This window comes from Mobula hypostoma, chromosome 2 (assembly GCF_963921235.1).
Source record: "Mobula hypostoma chromosome 2, sMobHyp1.1, whole genome shotgun sequence".
Lineage (NCBI taxonomy): Eukaryota > Metazoa > Chordata > Chondrichthyes > Myliobatiformes > Myliobatidae > Mobula > Mobula hypostoma.
Window position 1 is genome coordinate 79,908,234 of NC_086098.1, and position 19,856 is coordinate 79,928,089.

The 19,856-nt window shown below is 41.7% G+C and overlaps 1 protein-coding gene across 11 annotated transcripts in view; it reads left to right on the forward strand.

Moving 5' to 3' along the window:
• mlip (muscular LMNA-interacting protein) overlaps positions 1-15,790 on the forward strand; it is a 218,853-nt gene extending 203,063 nt beyond the window's left edge. For 10 of the 11 annotated variants that reach the window (XM_063039204.1, XM_063039222.1, XM_063039237.1 and 7 more), the window contains one exon: positions 14,392-15,790. The gene's annotated coding sequence lies outside the window, so the exon portion shown is untranslated. Of the gene's footprint in view, positions 1-10,941; positions 12,656-14,391 lie in introns of those variants that run through there. The other variant, XM_063039197.1, reaches the window with a different exon arrangement.
• Positions 15,791-19,856: the final 4,066 nt, after the last annotated feature.

The window sequence follows — 19,856 nt, forward strand, 5'->3', positions numbered from 1 at the left end:
TGACAGAAATTCTCAGGAGCTCAGCAGTTTCTGAGATACTCAAGCCACCCTGTCTGGCACCAACAATCCTTCCACAGTTAAAGTCACTTAGATCACATTTCTTCTCCATTCTAATGTTTGTCTGAACAACAACTGACCAGGTTGGCATGCTTTCATACATTGAGCTGTTACCCCATGATTGGCAGATTACTAATTGCAATAAACAGCAGCTTTATGGGTGTACATAATTAAGTGGCACTGAGTGTATATTGGCCACACATTCAATGAGAAGTAATTGTAAAGTTAGCCCAACAAGGTAAACGTGGGCCTCAGAGGAGTAGAGGGAGTGAGGGAGGCAGGTATCTGTAGCAAAGGAATTCAACCGTGATTTTCAGCCTTTCATACAAAGGATTTGAAGCTGATAATAATGAAGTAAACGTTATCATCACAAAACACTCAATGGTGTCAGAGACACCAGCTGTTAGGAATAGCATTATGACTCACATCTAGTGATCTGTGCTGATAATAAGGCCACACTCATGTTCTACCGAAATGTTTACGCACATCAAAGGTATTTATTTCTTCATTCTTTCAGCGTGGAATGAGGTCTTTCAAAGTAAACTTAAAACAGAACAACAAAAATAAGATTACACACATAATTTCTGTATTTTAGAGAATATGCAGAGATTATAGGCATGAAAAAGGTGAAGAATTTGGAGTTCCAACAACAGGTAGCATGGACTTGAAGGACAAAAAGGTTGCAGCTCTACAAAACCCTGGTCATAGACCACACTTGGAATATTTTGTTTGACTCGTTATAGGAAGGGTGTGGAACCTTTAGAGACAGTACAGAGGAGATTTACCACGATGCTGCCTGGATTGGAGAGAATGTCTTATGAGGACAGGTTGAGTGAGCTAGGGCTTTTGTCTTTGGAGAGAAGGAGGATGAGAAGTCACTTCATAGAGGTGTACAAGATGATAAGAAGCATAGATCAAGGGGATAGTCAGAGACTCTTTCCCAGGGTGGAGATGACTAATACCAGAGGTGTAACTTTAATGGAGGAAAGTTTAGCCGGGATGTCAGAGACAAGTTTTTTACACGGAGAGTGGTGATTACACGGAAAACTTTGCCTGGGGTATTTAAGAATAGGCACATAGATAATAGAAAACTCGAGGTCTATGGAGGAAGAAAGGGCTAGATTGACCTCAGAGTAGGTTAAAAAGTGAGCACAACATCGTGGGCTGAAGGGCCTGTACTGTGCTATAATGGACAGTGCCCTATAAACTCAGCAAAGGAATCTCTCACACTTTGAGAATTAATTGAGATTTAGTCACTATTTCCTGTTACCAGAACATTTATGTGACAGAGACCATTCCCGTTGACTAAATATGCAGTCAATCTACTATATTGCAGAACATTGGCAGAGTCTTGGAAATGTTTTCTGTGAGCGAGAGTTGGATCTGGTGATATTGATCCAGAGGTTCTTAGGAAGCCAGGAGTGAAGTGTAAAACCTGGTGGTTATGCCTGTTTTACTGAGTGTTGCAAGTACAAAGAACAAAGAAAGAAAGGAAGACAAAGAGGAAAAAGCAACACACACAAAATGTTGGAGGAACTCAACGGGTCAGGCAGCATCTCTGGAATTGAATAGATAGTTGATGTTTTGGGCCAAGGCCCTTCATCAGGACTGAAATGGAAGGGGGAAGATGCCAAAATAAAAGGTGGCTGGAGTGGATAGAGGACATGCTGGCAGGCGATGGGGAAGCCGAGTGGGTGGGGGCAGTAAAGGACTGGAGAAAAAGGAGTCTGCTAGGAGAGGAGAGTAGACTATAGGAGTAGTGGAAGGAGGAGGGGACCCGGAGAAAAGTGATAGGCAGGTGAGAAGAGGTAAAAAGCTAGAGTTGGGAATAGAAGAAGAGGGAAGGGGGGAAGGGAAAAAATTACCAGGAGAAATCGATATTCATATCATCAGGTTGGAGGCTACCCAGATGAAATATAAGGTGGTCCTCCTCCATCCTGAGGGTGGCCTCAATTTGGCACAAGAGGAAGCCATGGACTGACATGTCGGAGTGGAAATGGAGATTAGAATTTAAATGATTAGCCTTTGGGAAGTTCTGCTTTTGGTGGATGGAGCAAAGGCCCCCAATTTACGATGGGTTTCACCAATGTAGAGGCGGCCATACTGGGAGCACCAGACTCAACAGACGACCCCAGCAGGTTTGCAGTTGAAGTGTTGCCTCACCTGGAAGGACTGTTAGGGGCCCTGATGGAGGTGAGGGAGGTGGTGAATGGGCAGGTGTAACACTTGGGCTGCTTGCCAGAAGGAAGATTAGTGGGGTGGGATGAATGGACAAGGGAATCGCAGAGGGAGTGATCCCTGTGGAAAGTAGAGGGGAGGGGTAAAGATATATCTAGTAGTAGAAAAGAGAAGGAAGTTGTGGTTGGCTCATACTCAGATTCCAGTGATAGCAATTAACCTATAAAATAGCAAGTGGCATTCAAGTGGCATGACACCTACTGCAGAAAAAATGAGAAGTGATTATGTAAACATATAAACAAGCAAGGTCAAAGTCAAGCAACACACACAAAATGCTGGAGAACTTAGCAGGCCAGACAAAAGAGTACAGTCGAGATTTTGTGCTGAGACCCTTCATCAGGATGGGAAAAGAAGGTGGGGGGAGGGGAGGAAGTACAAGGTGGTAGGTGATAGGTGAAACCAGGAGAGTCAAGGTGAATTTACTATTGAAGTATGTCTATGTTGCCATTTACTACCTTGGGATTTATTTTCTTGCCGGCATTGACTTTAAAATAAATAAATACAACAGAATTTATGAAAAATTATGCATAAATAAAGACTGATAAACAACTATTCTACACACTAACACATCACAAGGAAGTTTGCACTGTTGAGGATTCTGCAGCCTTTGTACCTTTAGTCACATTCATTTGTGCTGCTTTGTTTCTTGAATATATACTTTTGATAAGTTTGTTGGCCCTGCTGGTTAGCAGCACTGAATGAAGGATTTTGACCTAACACATTTACTGCGTGCTTCCCTCAATAGATCCTGCCTGATTTGCTTTGTTATTCCAGTGGCTCATCTTTTGCTCCAGATTCCAGCATCTTCAGTCTCTTGTGTCTCTGTTAGATGAGAGAATTTACCCAGATACCACTCTGTGGTATTGTTGCAGACTTTTACATGTGTAAAAGAGATAGAACATAGGACACAGAACAGTACAGCACAATACAGGCCCTATGGCATAGATGTTGTGCTGACCCTTTAACCTACTCTGAGATCATCTAACTCTTACCTCCTACATAGACCTCTGTTTGTCAATCATCCATGCATCTATCTAAGCGTTTCTTAAATATCCCTAATGTATCTGCCTCTACCATCGCCACTGGCAACGTGTACCAAACGCTCATCACTTACTCATCTTATTCATCAGCACCGTCTGTGTAGAAAAGTTACCTCTGGCATCTCCACTATACTTTCCACCAGTCACCTTGAAAATATGACCCTCATATTAGCCATTTCCACTCTGGGGAAAAGTCTCTGGCTGTCCACTTGATCTATGTCTCATATTATCTTGTACACCTCTATTAAGTCACCTCTCACCTCTGCTGTGATAAATTGATAATTGCTGATAGAGAAGCAACTATGCACAATGTTTGAAGATTAGGAAGATAGTTTTAAGCAGTTAAACTGCATATGGAGACATACCTGAGTCTTGACGAAGGGTCTTGGCCCAAACTGGCGACTGTTTACTCCTCTCCATTGATGCTGCCTGACCTGCTGAGTTCCTCCAGCATTTTGTGTGTGTTGCTCTGGATTTCCGGCATTTGCAGAGCCTGTTGTGTTTGTGGTGCTTGATTCTGACTGCTTTAGGTTCGGATTTGGATTCTGATTTATTTATCATGTGTGCATCGAAACATAGAGTAAAATGCATCATATCCATTAACAACCAACACAATCTAGGGCTGCGCTGGGGACAGCTACACATTCTAGCATCAACATAGCACGTCTACAATGCTCCACACAGCAATACAAGCTCTTTTGCCACACACACACACACACACACACACACACACACACACACACACACAAACATCGCCCCCCCCCCCCCCACCACCACCTCCAACCCCAGGACAGGCTGCTTCTGGGCCTCCAGCCTCCAGTGGTCTTGCAGAATCACATACATTAGGCCTGAGTCTCAGATATTTTCCATGAATTAACTGCTTATAGGTGAGTCACATGATAGAGGGAAATGGATCTTGGCAGCATTACTGTAAACAAATTACAGTATCTTCAATGGAATATCATCTGTAACCAGATATCCCACTGTCTCCTCATGTTCATCAAAATGGTAGAGGGTATATGGTAATGGGAGGTAACCATCTTATCCCATGAAAACATTGTACCCTCCCCCCCCGTCGATGTAAGGTTATGTCAATCAGTGCCACATCACTGATGACATTAGCAACACATCAACACATTTTTAGCACCACAACTTTTCTTCAGTAATGAAGCACCATGTCAGCACACACTTGACCTACGAATTCCAAGTAGAAAAATCATTCTAATTTTTCTAAACTGCTGTCCATTTCATTAAGATTGCACAAGACATTGGTGAGATTGCACTTAGAATATCATGTAGAGTTTTGGTGTTATGCGAAAGATAACATTAAACTGGAAAGAGTGCAGAGAAGATTTAGATTCTGAAAGTCATAGAGCACCACAGCATTTTCATCCCACCTAGTCCATGCCAGACTGTTATTCTGCCTTGTCCCATCGACCTGCACCTGAACTACAGCCCTCCATACGCCTCCCATCCATGTAATTATCCAAACTTCTCTTAAATGTTGCAATCAAACCCACAAACATAATTTCTCTGGCAACTTATTCCACACTCTCACTACTCTCTGAGCGAAGAAGCTCCCCCTCATGTTTCCCTTAAATATTTGACCTATGACATTTTCCTCTGAGTGAAAGAGACTGAGGGGTGGCCTTACAGAGGGATATAAATAAAGAGAATACACAATGTATTTTTCCAAGGGAAAGGGAAACTAGAGGGTACAGGTTTAAAGTGAGAGGTGAAAGATTTTAAAGACCGCTGACAGCAATGTCTTCACATACAGGGTAGTGCCTATATGGATGAGACTGCCAAAAAAGGGATTGGGGCAAGAAGAGTGAAAAGGTACTTGGATAAATACATGCACAGAAAGGTTTAAAGCAGAGGTTCCCAAACATTTTTATATCGTGGATCCTACCACTGACCAAGGGGTCTGTGGACCCCAGCTTGGGAACCCCTGGCTCAGAAGTATATGGGCCAGATGCAGGTAAGTGAGACAAGTTTGGTGGGCACCATGGTCAGTTGGGCCAAAGGGCCTGTTTCCATGTGTTTCTCTCTATGATTCTTACCAGGAAGGGAAGAGAATGTTAGCTGCCCACACTTTGCATAGGCTCATACATGCCAGTTTGGTGTTTCCTCCCATCTGGCAATGGAGTAGTATGGAGAATGTCATGGCCAGTACTCTGTCTGACTCAGGCTCTCTTCTGGATCACTGGAACAACAGCCTATGAAATAATTAGTTAGATTACAATGGTGGGGTAAGTTCTGTTTGTGTACTAGCTTAAGTTTAAATATAATAATCAATAAATTGGAGTTGGAATTAGTTTATTATTGTCACATGTGCTGTGATACAGTGAAAAGCCTGTCTTGCATACTGTTCATACAGATTAAATCATTACATGGTGCATTGAGCTAGAACAAGGTAAATCAATAACAGTAAAGAATAAAGTAACCATATAACCATTACAGCACGGAAACAGGCCATCTCAGCCCTTCTAGTCCGTGCCGAAATCTTACTCTCACCAAGTCCCACCGACCTGTACTCAGCTCATAACTCTCCATTCCTTTCCTGTCCATGTAGCTATCTAATTTAACTTTAAATGACAACATCGAACCTGCCTCAACCACTTCTGCTGGAAGCTCGTTCCATACACCTACCACTCTCTGAGTAAAGAAATTCCCCCTCAAGTTACCCCTAAACTTTTGTCCTTTAACTTTCAACTCATGTCCTCTTGTTTGAATCTCCCCCACTCCCAATGGAAAAAGGCTATCCACGTCAACTCTATTTATCCCCCTCATAATTTTAAATACATCAAGTCCCCCCTCAACCTTCTACGCTCCAAAGAATAAAGACCCAACTTACTCAACCTTTCTCTGTAACTTACAAGATGAAACCCAGGTAACATTCTAGTAAATCTTCTCTGTACTCTCTCAATTTTGTTGACATCTTTCCAATAATTCAGTGACCAAAACTGTACACAATACTCCAAGTTTGGCCTTACCAATGCCTTGAACAATTTCAACATTACATCCCAACTCCTATACTCAATGCTCTGATTTACAAAGGCCAGCATACCAAAAGCTTTTTTCACCACCCCAATCACATGAGATTCCACCTTCAAGGAACTATGCACTATTATTCCTAGATCCCCCTGTTCTACAGCATTCTTCAATGCCCTACCATTTACCATGTATGTCCTATTTTGATTAGTCCTACCAAAACATAGCACCTCACATTTATCAGCATTAAACTCCATCTGCCATCTTTCAGCCCACTCTTCTAACTGGCCTAAATCTCTCTGCAAGCTTCGAAAACCTACTTCATTATCCACAACTCCACCTATCTTAGTATCATCTGCATACTTACTAATCCAATTTACCACCCCATCATCCAGGTCATTAATATATATGACAAATAGCATTGGACATAGTACAGATCCCTGAGGCACACCACTACACACTGTCCTCCAATCTGACAAACAGTTATCCACCATCACTCTCTGGCATCTCCCATCCAGCCACTGCTGAATCCATTTTACTACTTCAATATTAATACCTAAGGAATGAACCCTCCTAACTAACCTTTCGTGTGGAACCTTGTCAAAGGCCTTACTGAAGTCCATATAGACAACATTCACCGCTTTACCCTCGTCAACTTTCCTAATAACCTCTTCAAAAAATTCAATAAGATTTGTCAAACGTGACCTTCCACGCATAAATCCATGTTGATTGTACATAATCAGACCCTGTCTATTCAGATAATTATATATAACATCTCAAAGAATACTTTCCATCAATTTAGCCACCACTGACGTCAAACTCTCAGGCAGATAATTGCTAGGTTTACTCTTAGAACTCTTTTTAAACAATGGAACAACTTAAGCAATACACCAATCCTTTAGCACCATCCCCGTTTCTAATAACATTTGAAATATTTCTGTCAGAGCCCCTGCTATTTCCACACTAACTTCCCTCAAGGTCCGAGGGAATATCCTATCAGGACCTGGAGACTTATTCACTTTTATATTCCTTAAAGGCGCCAGTACTTCCTCTTCTTTAATCATCATAGTTTCCATAACTTCCCTACCTGTTTCCCTTACCTTACACAATTCAATATCCTTCTCCTTAGTGGATACCAAAGAAAAGAAATTGTTAAGAATCTCCCCCAACTCTTTTGGCTCCGCACATAGCCGTGCACTCTGATTCTCTAAGGGACCAATTTTATCCCTCACTATTCTTTTGCTATTAATATAACTGTAGACACCCTTTGGATTTATTTTCACCTTACTTGCCAAAGCAGTCTTGTATCTTCTTTTAGCTTTTCTAATTTCTTTCTTAAGATTCTTTTTACATTCTTTATATTCCCCGAGCACCTCATTTACTCTAAGCTGCCTGTATTTATTGTAGATATCTTTTCCTGAACCAAGTTTCCAATATCCCTTGAAAACCATGGCTCTCTCAAACTTTTAACCTTTCCTTTCAACCTTACAGGAACAAAGATTCTGTACCCTCAAAATTTCACCTTTAAATGACCTCCATTTCTCTAGTACATCCTTCCCATAAAACAAATTGTCCCAATCCACTGCTTCTAAATCCTTTCACATCTCCTCAAAGTTAGCCTTTCTCCAATCAAAAATCTCAATCCTGGGTCCAGACCTACCCTTTTCCATAATTATATCGAAACTAATAGCATTGTGATCACTGGACCAAAGTGCTCCCCAACACAAACCTCCGTCACCTGACCTAAACACGAGGAAATCTGCAGATGCTGGAATTTCAAGCAGCACACATAAAAGTTGCTGGTCAACGCAGCAGGCCAGGCAGCATCTCTAGGAAGAGGTACAGTCAAAATGTCAACTGTACCTCTTCTTAGAGATGCTGCCTGGCCTGCTGCGTTCACCAGCAATTTTTATGTGTGTCACCTGGCCTATCTCATTCCCTAACAGGAGATTCAACACTGCCCCTTCTCTAGTTAGTACCTTTATGTTTTGCTGCAAAAAACTATCCTGCACACATTTTACAAACTCCAAACCATCCAATCCTTTTACAGTATGGGCTTCCCAGTCTATGTGTGCAAAATTAAAATCTCCCACAATCACAACCTTGTGCTTACTACAAATATCTGCAATCTCCTTACAAATTTGCTCCTCCAATTCTCGCTCCCCATTTGGTGGTCTATAATACACCCCCATAAGAGTTACTACACCTTTCCCATTCCTCAATTCCACCCAAATAGCCTCCCTAGACGAGCCCTCTAATCTATTCTGACAGAGCACTGCTGTAATATTTTCTCTGACAAGCAATTCAACACCTCCCCCGCTTGTCCCTCCCATTCTATCACACCTGAAGCAATTAAATCCAGGAATATTTAGTTGCCAATCATACCCGTCCTCTAACCATGTTTCACTAATAGCTACCACATCATACTTCCAGGTATCAATCCATGCTTTAAGCTCATCCACCTTTCTTACAATGCTCCTAGCATAAAAATAAATGCATTTTAGATATTTTCCACCTCTTACTCTCTGTTTATCACTAACGGTGCAAACAACTTTACTATTTTCTTTTTTTTCCTTCTTCCCTACATCTGTTCTTACACGCTGGTTCCCCTCCCCCCTCGTATCTAGTTTAAATCCACCGGAGCCTCTCAAGCAAACCTACCTGCAAGAATATTTGTCCCCCTCCAGTTCAGATGTAGACCATCCTGCCAGAACAGGTCCCACATTCCCTGGAAAACTGCCCAATTATCTATAAGTCTGAAGCCCTCCCTCCTGCACCATGTCTTCAGCCACGTGTTTATCTGCGCTCTCTTACTATTTCTAAACCCGCCTGCATGTGGCACTGGTAGCAATCCTGAGATTTCTATCCTGGAGGTCCTGTTCTTTAACTTGGCGCCTAACTCCCTAAACTCAACTTTCAGGACCTCCTCACTCTTCCTACCCACGTCATTGGTCCCTACATGGACCACGACATCCAGCTGCTCACCACCCCCTCTTGAGAATACCGAGAACTCGATCCCAGATATCACGGACCTTGGCACCAGGGAGGCAACAGACCATTCGGGATTCTCGATCTCTTCCACAGAACCTCTTACCTGTCCCCCTAACTATCGAATCCCCTATCACTACTGCTCTCTTCTTTTCCCTCCTTCCCTTCTGAGTTGAGGGTCCCATCTCGGTGCCAGAGATGCAACCACTACAACTTGTCCCTGGTAGGTTGTCCCCATCAACAGTATCCAAAATGATGTACTTATTATTGGTGGGAACGGCCACAGGGGTGCTCTGCTCATTCTGTCCATTCCCCTTCCCTCTCCTGACAGTCACCCAGCTACCTGTCTCCTGACTCTTAGGGGTGACTATCTCCCTGTAACTCCCCCCTATTTCTGCCTCTGCCTCCCGAATGATCCGAAGTTCATCTCCAGCTCCAGTTCCCTAACTCGGTTTGTCAGGAGCTGCAGCTGGATGCACCTTTCACAGGTGTAGTTATCAGGGACGATTGTGCTCGCCCTGACTTCCCACATCCTGCAAATGGAGCACTCAACAGCCCTAACTGCTGCCTCCATCACCTACTCTTAAGGTACTTAGATTTATTAAAGGAACTTACCTGGCCTTACCTCACTTGGCGTGAAGCTCTTCCTCAGCCTCTGCTCACCAAAGCCTCAGGAGCCAAAGCCTTCCTACTCTGTCTCCCTCTACTCCGTCGCCCACTACAACGTCGCCTGCTCTGTTAATCTGCTCTCTTTTAAATACTCCTGCTGCCTCACGGTCTGACTTACACTCACTTGCGCAGTCGTGTCCTGTTCAACTGCCAAAGGAAATGACCGACTTCCACAAACTGCTCTCTTTTAAATACTCCTGCTGCCTCATGGTCCAACTTACATGCACTTGCACAGTCGTGCCCCATTCAACTGCCGAAGAAAAAGTGTTACAGTTCCAGAGAAAATGCAGTGCAGGTAAAAAATACGGTGCAAGATCATAACAAGGTGGATTGTAAGGAAAGGAGTCCATTTTAACAAACTAGGAAATCGTTCAATATTATTATAATATGGATAGAAATTGTCCTTGAGCCTACTGGTATGTGCTTTCAGGCTTTTGTACCTTCTACCTGATGGGAGAGTGGGGGAAGGGGGAAGGTCCAAGGTGCGTGGGGTCTTTGATTTACTGAGGAGATAAGAAATGTAGATGCAGCAATGCACACAAAATGATGGAGGAACTCAGCTGGCCGGGCACCCTCTATGGAAAAGAGCAAACAGTCCACATTTCGGATTGAGACCCTTCATCACTGTTTTGTGTGTGTTGCATTGGATTTCCAGCATCTGTAAATTTTCTAGTGTGGACGGAGTTCATGGAGGAGAGGCTGTTTCCGTGATTGCTGAGCCGTGTCCACAATTGTCTGCAGTTTCTTGAGGTTACGAGGGAGCAGTTGCTGTGCCAAGCCGTGATGCATCCGTAATTAATTTTCTGTGACATCACTCCGGAGAAACATTGTATCATTTCTTAATGCATGTATGCATTTCTAAATGACAATAAAAAAAGGACTGAGTGTTCTCATAACCTAATCTAATCTAATTAATTTTCTTTTATGGTGGAAAAATTCCTTCTTCTTACGCAAGACCACTCGCTCATCCCCACCCTCTGCAAGAGATTTCAAACCCAGTTTGTTGAAAGATCCTTGAAGAACAGTTTTGTCATTTTCAGCCAGTGTATGTCAATGGTTTTAATTTGAAATTCTGTTCTCCTGCTGGAAGCTCTGCAATTATTACTAGTGAAATAACAATGCGTAAATGTAAGTGAGAAGGCCGACATAGGTCAGGTTTACTGGATGCCTGCCCTATTGTCTGAATGTGTGAATGGAATGTAGGAATGTGTCTTTCCATTTACAGGCTGTTACAGATCTATCCTTTTTACATCGTCATACCGTACTGAAACGGGCCTTCAGTAAACAAAACTAATCCTGTTTTCCACTTGCATCCCTAATAACCACAACAGTCTCCACATCCATCCCCCCCCCCCCCAGGTTCTTCTGCCACCAATTTACACCAGGGACAATATACAGCTGCTAATTAACCTTCCGCTCTCCATATCTTTCAACTCCAAACTGAGCAGTTTATCTAAGAAAGGAAGTACTGGCATTGGGGAGGGTCAAGAGGAGGTTCATGAGAAAGATCCTGGGAATGAAAGGATTATTGAATAAGGAGCACGCGATGGTTTATTTATTTAATTTATTTAGAGATACAGCACGAAACAGGCCTTTCCAGCCCAACGAGCTACACTGCCCAGCAACCTACATACTCAGGCTATGCCCACACTAGAGCAGATAATTTTGAAAACGCTGGTTTCGTGTAAAAACGATAGGGCGTCCACACCAGCAGTTTTTGAACATACCTCCATCTACATTAAAATGGGTATTTGGGCAAATTTCCTCCTACTGGGCATACGCAGGACACACAGAAAAAAAGTGAAGAGGAAATGGTATACTTGGTGTGCATTTGTCCAGTTACAAACTAGAAAAACTTAAAAGAAAATTGCCAAACAGAAGACTTGGTGTGCATTTGTCCAGAAACATTTCCTACAACCAGTCTCTTCATCGATGAAAGGGACGACAGCTACAACCAAATGCAATAAGGCTTGTTACTGGGCAAAAGTGAAAATTGCTGTTACCTCATTTGTTTGACTCTACTTTTGCCATGTCTTTGTGTATTATTATGCTGTATTTAACATGTGATTTAACATGTGCAATAAAACGAGTTACTGGGCAAAAGTGACCATTACATCTTTTGAATGTTTGCACAAGCAATAAGTTAATAAAGCACCTTGTTAAATGTATTAAACATGTCTGCATCAGTGTTATCTTGTATTTCCATACAACATTACATTAGGATGTTACACATCTATTGTCAGATATTGTTGTTGTGGTGTTGGAGGTTGCGTTCAAGAAAACAATGAAATGCCGCACTGCCGCCACCATTTGTTCCGGCACGTCATGACAGCGTTTTTAAAATTAGCCGGTTACCCCGTACACACTACAATGGCCAACCGGCGTTTTCAGGTTTAAACATTCTGGAGAGTGTTTTAGAAAAGCTCCGTTTTCGGAGCAGGAAAATACCGTTTCAGTGTGGACGGAGGGTCAAAACGAAGACAAAAAGCTTTGGTTACAGATTTGTCCGGTCTAGTGTGGACATAGCTTTAGCCTAATTACAGGACAATATACAATGACCAATGAACCTACTACCTAGTATGTCTTTGCACTGTGGGAGAAAACCAGAGTACCCGAAGGAAACCCTGTGTACACAGGAAGAACATACAAACTTTCTCACAGTGGATACTGGAATTGAATTCTGAACTCTGATGCCCTGATCTGTAATAAAATCCTGCTAACCACTATGCCATCGTGGTGCTGGCCCTGTATTCACTGGAGATTCTTCGATCATGATTGATTTATTTTCCTTCTCAACATTTTTCCCCAACCTTCACCCCATAACCTTTCCAACAGTCCCTCTAACTTTTTTTTCCCACAGCTACATGGACTAACCTTGCTCTGAGCAGGAAATTTCTACACAGTCTGAAAACTGGGTCACACTTTAAATGTTTTTTTTGTAGTATTCATACTATGAATATTTAGGATGTAAATTGAAAAATCACGTAGTTTTGATTTATTCATTGGAGGTTATAATGAAATACAGTACAACAAAGAAAATCTTTTACATTTTGTAAACTTATTTCTACTGTGAACAATGCCATCTGCGTGGCAAAAAAAAGGCTATGTGTGCAGGAACATTCCTTTTGCTGTGCGGCTGAGAACCCATGCAGTTTAGAGGGAACAGTGCCTTTGACGCCTTTACATATCAAGAACCTATTGTATCCACTTTAAGTATGCTCGAGCTTCCACAGTCATCTCTGGTAACAAATTCCACAGATTCGACACCCTCCGGCTAAAGAAATTCCTCATCATATCTGTTCTAAAGGGATATCCTTCTATTCAGAGTCTGTGCCCTCTGGTCCTAGACTCCCCCTCTATAGGAAATAATCTCCCCACACCAACTCTATCTAGGCCTTTCAATATTCAATAGGTTTATAAGAACACAAAATAATAAGAGCAGGTGTAGGCCATATGGCCCGTCAAGCCTGCTCTGCCATTCAATAAGATCATGGCTAATCTGGCCGTGGACTCATCTCCATATACCTGCCTTTTACCCATAGCCCATAGTTCCCCAACTATGCAAACGTCTGTCCAACCTTGTCTTAAATATATTTACTGAGGTGGCCTCCACTGCTTCATTGGGCAGAGAATTCCACAGATTCACCATCCTCTGGGAAAAGCAGTTCCTCCTCATCTCCATCCTAAATCTACTCCTCCGAATCTTGAGGCTATCTCCCCTATTACTAGTCTCACGTACCAGTGGAAACAACTTTCATACCTCTATCTTAACTAGCTCTTTCGTAATTCTATATGTTTCTATAAATTCTCCTCTCATTCTGCTGAATTCTAGCGAGTATAGTCCCAGGCAACTCAATCTCTTATAGTCTAACCCCCTCATCTCTGGAATCAACCTGGTGAACCACCTCTGCACCACCTCCAAAGCCAGTATTTCCCTCCTCATGAGATGGGGAAGGTCAATGACATTCCCCCACATTCTCTTATAATCCAGAAAGTACTGGCCCAGAGCCATCAAATGCTCTTTATACATCAACCCCTTCATTCCTGGGATCATTAATATGAACCTTCTGCAATGTCAGTACATCATATCTCAATCTTCAAGACACTGTACATCAGCAAGAAAAGCAGCTGTGGAAGAATGTACAGTATGTGGAACTAAGACACAGTGTAAGACAATTATAGTGCTGAGAGGAGAGGCTGGTGGGTTGGCTTTCTTCATAAACATGAAAAATTCTGCAGATACTGGAAATCCAGAGTAACACACACAAAAATGCTGGAGGAAATCAGCAGGTTGGGGTGTATCTATGGAGTTGAATAAGCATCATGCTGATAGCCTTGAGAGATCTTTAATGAATTGCTGGTTTTGCTATCAGTGACTAACCACAAATTTTTTCTCCTCCCTCAGGAGCAGACCGATAACTTGCTGCAACTCATTTTCCACTACCAAGTTTCAGCCGAATGACATCTAAAAGGGCTTTTTGTAAATATGTATTAAAGCATTCTAATAGTTTATGAAATACCATCATTTCAGCCACAAAAATCAGGTGATGATAACAATGTTTATTTTGTAAATCTAAAACCTTTTAAATTAGCTCTCTGATGGCATTTAGAATGTAAACATTCAGTGCTGTTGGTCAAAAGTAATCAGTTGCACATTTTCCATATGAAGCCCATAAAAACATAAGACATAGAAGCAGAATCCAGTCTGCTCAGACATTCAATCATGACTGATTTATTATCCATTTCAACCCCATTCTCCTGACTTCTCCCCATCACCTTTGAATTTATTAATCAAGAACCTATCAAATTTCAATTTAAGTATACTCAATGACTTAGTCTCCACAAATGTCTGTGACAATGAACTACCCTCTGGCTGAAGAAATATCTCCTCATCTCTGTCCTAAAGGGACAGCATTGTATTCTGAGTATGTGTCCTCTGGTCCCAGACTCTCCCTCTATTGGAAGCATCATCTCCTCCATACTCCAGTGAGTACAGGGCCAGAGCTATCAAACACTCGTCATACATTTACCCTTTCATTCCCAGGATCAGTATCAAGAGATTAGTGCTGATTGTTGTCACTTTCTACATCTGCTGATTTCCGGGGGAGATCAGGTACAGTAAATGGGAAATTATTTGGCCATCCAATATATTTGTGTCACATGTTCCACCGTGTATTTGCTTTTGATGTTGTGCTGTCTGACCTGAGGCTAAGCTAGAAACTGTGACTCTCAACCTATTTCCAGTATAGGTATCTGCAGATAATTTTCAATAAATGTTACATCTTATTTTCTGTATGAATTTTTAATGCTTTTGAAGAAAATAAAGCCGAATATTACTCACAACATTTGAAAATGGGGTTAAGAGTTTTGAATTTTTTTATGCCTTTGTGTTACTGCTTTATCAATGTAGATCCTTAAAACATGGGCTGATTAGATTAGCTTCATCTATCACATGTGCAGTATATTGAAACATACAGTGAAATGTGTCATTTGTGTCAATGGCCAACACAGTCCAAGGATGTGCTTGATGCAGTTGCAGATGTCACCATGTTTCCGGCACCAACATAGAACATAAAATGTACCCTCAGTGGCCACTTTATTAGGTGCACCTGCTCACCTACTCATTAATGCAAAATCTAATCGGTCAATCATGTGGCAGCAACTCAATGCATGAAAACATGTGGACATGGTCAAGAAGTTCAGTTGTTCAGCCTAAACATTACAATGGGAAAGAAATGTAATTTAAGTGACTTTGACCATGAAGTGATTTTTGGTGCTAGATGGGATGGTTTGAGTATCTCAGAAACTGCTGATCTCCTGGGCTTTTCATGATAGTGCAAAAATAAAACAAAAGAAAATCCTGTGAGCAGCAGTTCGGTGAGGGAAAAAAATGCTTTGTTAATGAGAGAAGTTAGAGGAAAATAGTCAGACTGGTTCAAGCTGATAGGAAGGCAACAGTAACACAAATAATCATATGTTACAACAGTGAGTTGCAGGAGAGCATCTCTGAATGCACAACATGTTGAACCTTGAAGTGGATGGGCTACAGCAGAGGAAGGCTGTGAACATATGTACAATCAGTGTCCACTATTAGGAACAAGAGAATCTAATAAAGTTGCCACTGAGATAGAACATAGAGGAAGTCAAGTCAAAATAAATTTATTTTCAAAGTATATTAATGTCACCATCTGTTACCATGAGATTCATTTTCTTGTGGGCATTTACAGGAAAATAATACAACAGAATTTATGGAAAACTATATATAAACAAAGACTGACAAAAACCAATGTGTAAAAGAAGAGTGAGAATGGGAAAGAGAAGAAAACAATAATACACTGCACAGGCCCTTCATCCCACAATATTGTGCCAACCCTTTAACCTACTCCAAGAATAATCTAATCTTCCTTTCCACAGCCCTCTATAGCATGTCCACAGCTTGTTAACCCTAATATGTATATTGGAAGAATGTGGAGGAAACCGGAGACCCGGAGGAAACCTACGTGGTCACAGGATGAATGCACAAAACTGCTTATGTACAGTGGCAGAGTTGAACACAGGTTGTGGCGCTGTAATAATGTTACACGAATCGCTACACTACCATACAATTACTATGAAAGTTATCCTATACAAAAGTGTTATAAAGAGACTGTATAGTTTCTGTCATTCTTTTTACTTCGCCCCGGAAATTCCACAGTGGAATGAATTTTGGAGAATACAATGCATAGACACAATGTAGGAAGTATGTGATTGCACTGGAGAGGCTGCAGAAGAGCCTTATCAGTAGATTGATAGATAGATCACTTCGTTAACAAAGTGTCTGGACAGATTCGACTGGTTTTCCTTAGAGCAGAAGAGGCGGGGGGTGGGGTGGGTGACCTGACAGAGGTGTTCAAAATCAAGATGGGCATCAGTAGGGAGAATACTGAGAAACTTTTCCCCTTTACTCTTCCTCTATAAAACTTAGACAGCATTTGAAATATTGTGTTCCGTTCTGGTTGCTTCATTATAGGAAGGATGTGGAAGCTTTAGAGCAGACGCAGAGGAGATTTATTGGGATGCTGCCTGGAGTAGAGAGCATGTCTTATGAGGAAAGGCTGAGCAAGGCAGGGCTATTGTTTTTGGAGTATGGAGGAAGAGAGACGACTTGATAGAGGTGTACAAGATGATAAGGTGCATCGATCGAATGGACAGCTGGAGACTTTTTCTGGTAGCGGCTTATTTGAGGGAGCATAATTTTAAGGTGTTTGGCAGGAAGTACAGGAGGTTGTCAGAGAGAGGTGCTTGACACAGGGTGGTGGGTGCATGGAATGTGCTGCCCGTCGTGTTAGTAGAGACAGATACATTAGGGACATTTAAGAGACTATTAGATAGGCACGTGGATGAAAGAAAAAGTGAAGGGTTATTTTGAAGGAAGGGCAAGATTGATCTTAGAGTAAGTTAAAAGGTCGCCATAGCATTATGGACTGAAGGGCAAGTATTGTGACTCTAATGGTCTATGCTCTGTGTAAGAATGATGCCTTAAAACAGAAGGAATGGATTGAAGGTGAGGAGTAAGAGGGTTAGATGGAATGTGAGGATTGCTTTTCAGACAGAGGGTTGTTGCAATTTGGGGTACACTGCTTGAGCAGATGGTGTAGGAGGATACTCTCACAGCATTTGAAAGGTACCTTGATGAATACTTGTATCATCAGGGCATAAAGCTTATGAGCAAGTGCTGGCAAATGAAATCAGTATATATTGATTCTTGGTGGCATCATGGAAATAATGGACTGAAGGAGCTGTTTCGTCCTAGGTCACTCTATGACTCTTAATTACATAACGTGTTCAGTGCGACTGACAATAGTTGAATTTCTCAGTAATTGCATCACCTAATTTAAATGCAATACAATAAATTAAAATTAAATAAATCAAACGAAAGAACTTTTCTACATAAATTCAAATTACATATGAAAAGTGTTCAAAAGCTTTAGCATCAGAATCTGATTTATTCCAGTCCATCACAGGTAAAGCTCTTCCCACCATGGAGCACATCTACACAGACTGCTGTCGCAGGCAACAGCATCCATCATAAAGACCCCCACCATCCAGGCTACGCTCTCTTCTTGTTGGTGCCATCAGGAAGAGGGTACAAGAGACCACCAGGTTCAGGAAAAGTTATACCCCATCACCATCAGACTCTTGAAGCAGAGGGAATAAGCAGAGCAATGAGGAGTAAAGGCATAAAATTACTATAAATAACAAAAATCAACATAGAGTGCAAACAAAAAGAATAACATTAAGTTCAAATGCTTTTCAGAAATCTGATGGCAGAGGGGAAAAAGCAGTTTTAAAATGCTGAGTGACTGTCTTCAGACTCCTGTACTTTCTCCTCGGTGGTAGTAATGAGAAGAGGGCATGTTATAGATGGTGAGAATCGTTAAAGACGGTGTCTCACTGATGTCCCAGATGGTGGAGAAGGTTGTGCCCATGATGGACATGGCTGAGTCTACAATCCTCTGTGGCTTATTGTGATCCTGTGCATTGGACCCTCCACAGCAGGCTGTGATGCAACCAGTCAGAATGCTCTCCACAATATATCTGTAGGAACCTGTAAGAGTATTTAGTGACATACTAAATCTCCTCAAACTGCAGGCTGCATACCAAACAGCAAAAGCAAGCCCCGTTCCTCCCTCCCACTTATTCGCATACACAGTCCTTTAACACCAGGACAGTCCTCAAGCCTCCAGTGGGCATGGACTCAGGCCGGCAGACATTATATGCAAGCAAACCAATAAAATTCAATCATATACAGTACATACACTCAGTGGCCACTTTATTAGATACCTCCTGTACCTAATAAAATCACCACTGAGGGCATGCTCATTGTTCTCTGCTGCTGTAGCACATCCACTTCAAGGTTCAGCAAGTTGTGTATTCGGACTTTAGAGATGTTCTTCTGTACTCCACTGTTGGAACGTGTGGTTACTTGAGTTACTGTCACCTTCCTGTCAGCTTGAACCAGTCTGGCCATTCTCCTCTGACCTCTCTCATTAACAAGGCATTTATGCCCACAGAACTACTTCTCACCGATGTCTTTTTGTTTTTGCACCATTCTCTCTAAATGCTAGAGACTCTTGTGTGAAAATCCCAGGAGTTCAGCAGTTTCTGAGATACTCAAGTCATCCTGCCTGTCCACAAACAATCATTCCACTGATAAAGTCATTTAGATCTCATTTCTTTTTCATTCTGATATTTGGTCTAAACAAAAACTGAACATCTTCTTCCTCTTCTGACTTTTAATGGTGGTTGGCAGTTCAATTTAAGGTGCAATACCACCACCAACTGAACTGGAGTATGGTGTGGAGAGTTGGGAAATAAAACCCCTACTGGTTTTTTATCAACTGAAAACTAAATTTAAACTAAAAAAGCCCTTAAGATTTTAAATAATGAAAGACAATATTATGAATTAAATTAAAGTCACTTTTATAACCTAAAGTTTTTCAATGAAAACTGTCAACCCCTAAAGCTGGTAGTGCAGCCTGCATTTGCTTTCTTCCAACCTTGTGTGCTTCGCATTGTAAAAGAATATGTTCAACTTCTTCACAATCACAACACCTGCACACCCCAGAGTGATGTTTTCCAACAAGATACAAGGAATAATTAAGCACAGTATGTCCAATTCTAAGTTGAGTCAATATAATTCCCTCCCTTCTTGTCTTACCCTCTTCTCCCATCAATCCAACAGTTTTATTCTGTAAAGGTGTCTTCCCTTATGCCTATTATTCACAGGTCTTGGTAATTATCCACCAATTCTTAGCTGTATCAACCCCTTAGCTTCTGATTTGTTAAGTGGAAGGTCTATATCCACTTAACAGCTTTTTTTGGCCAAGC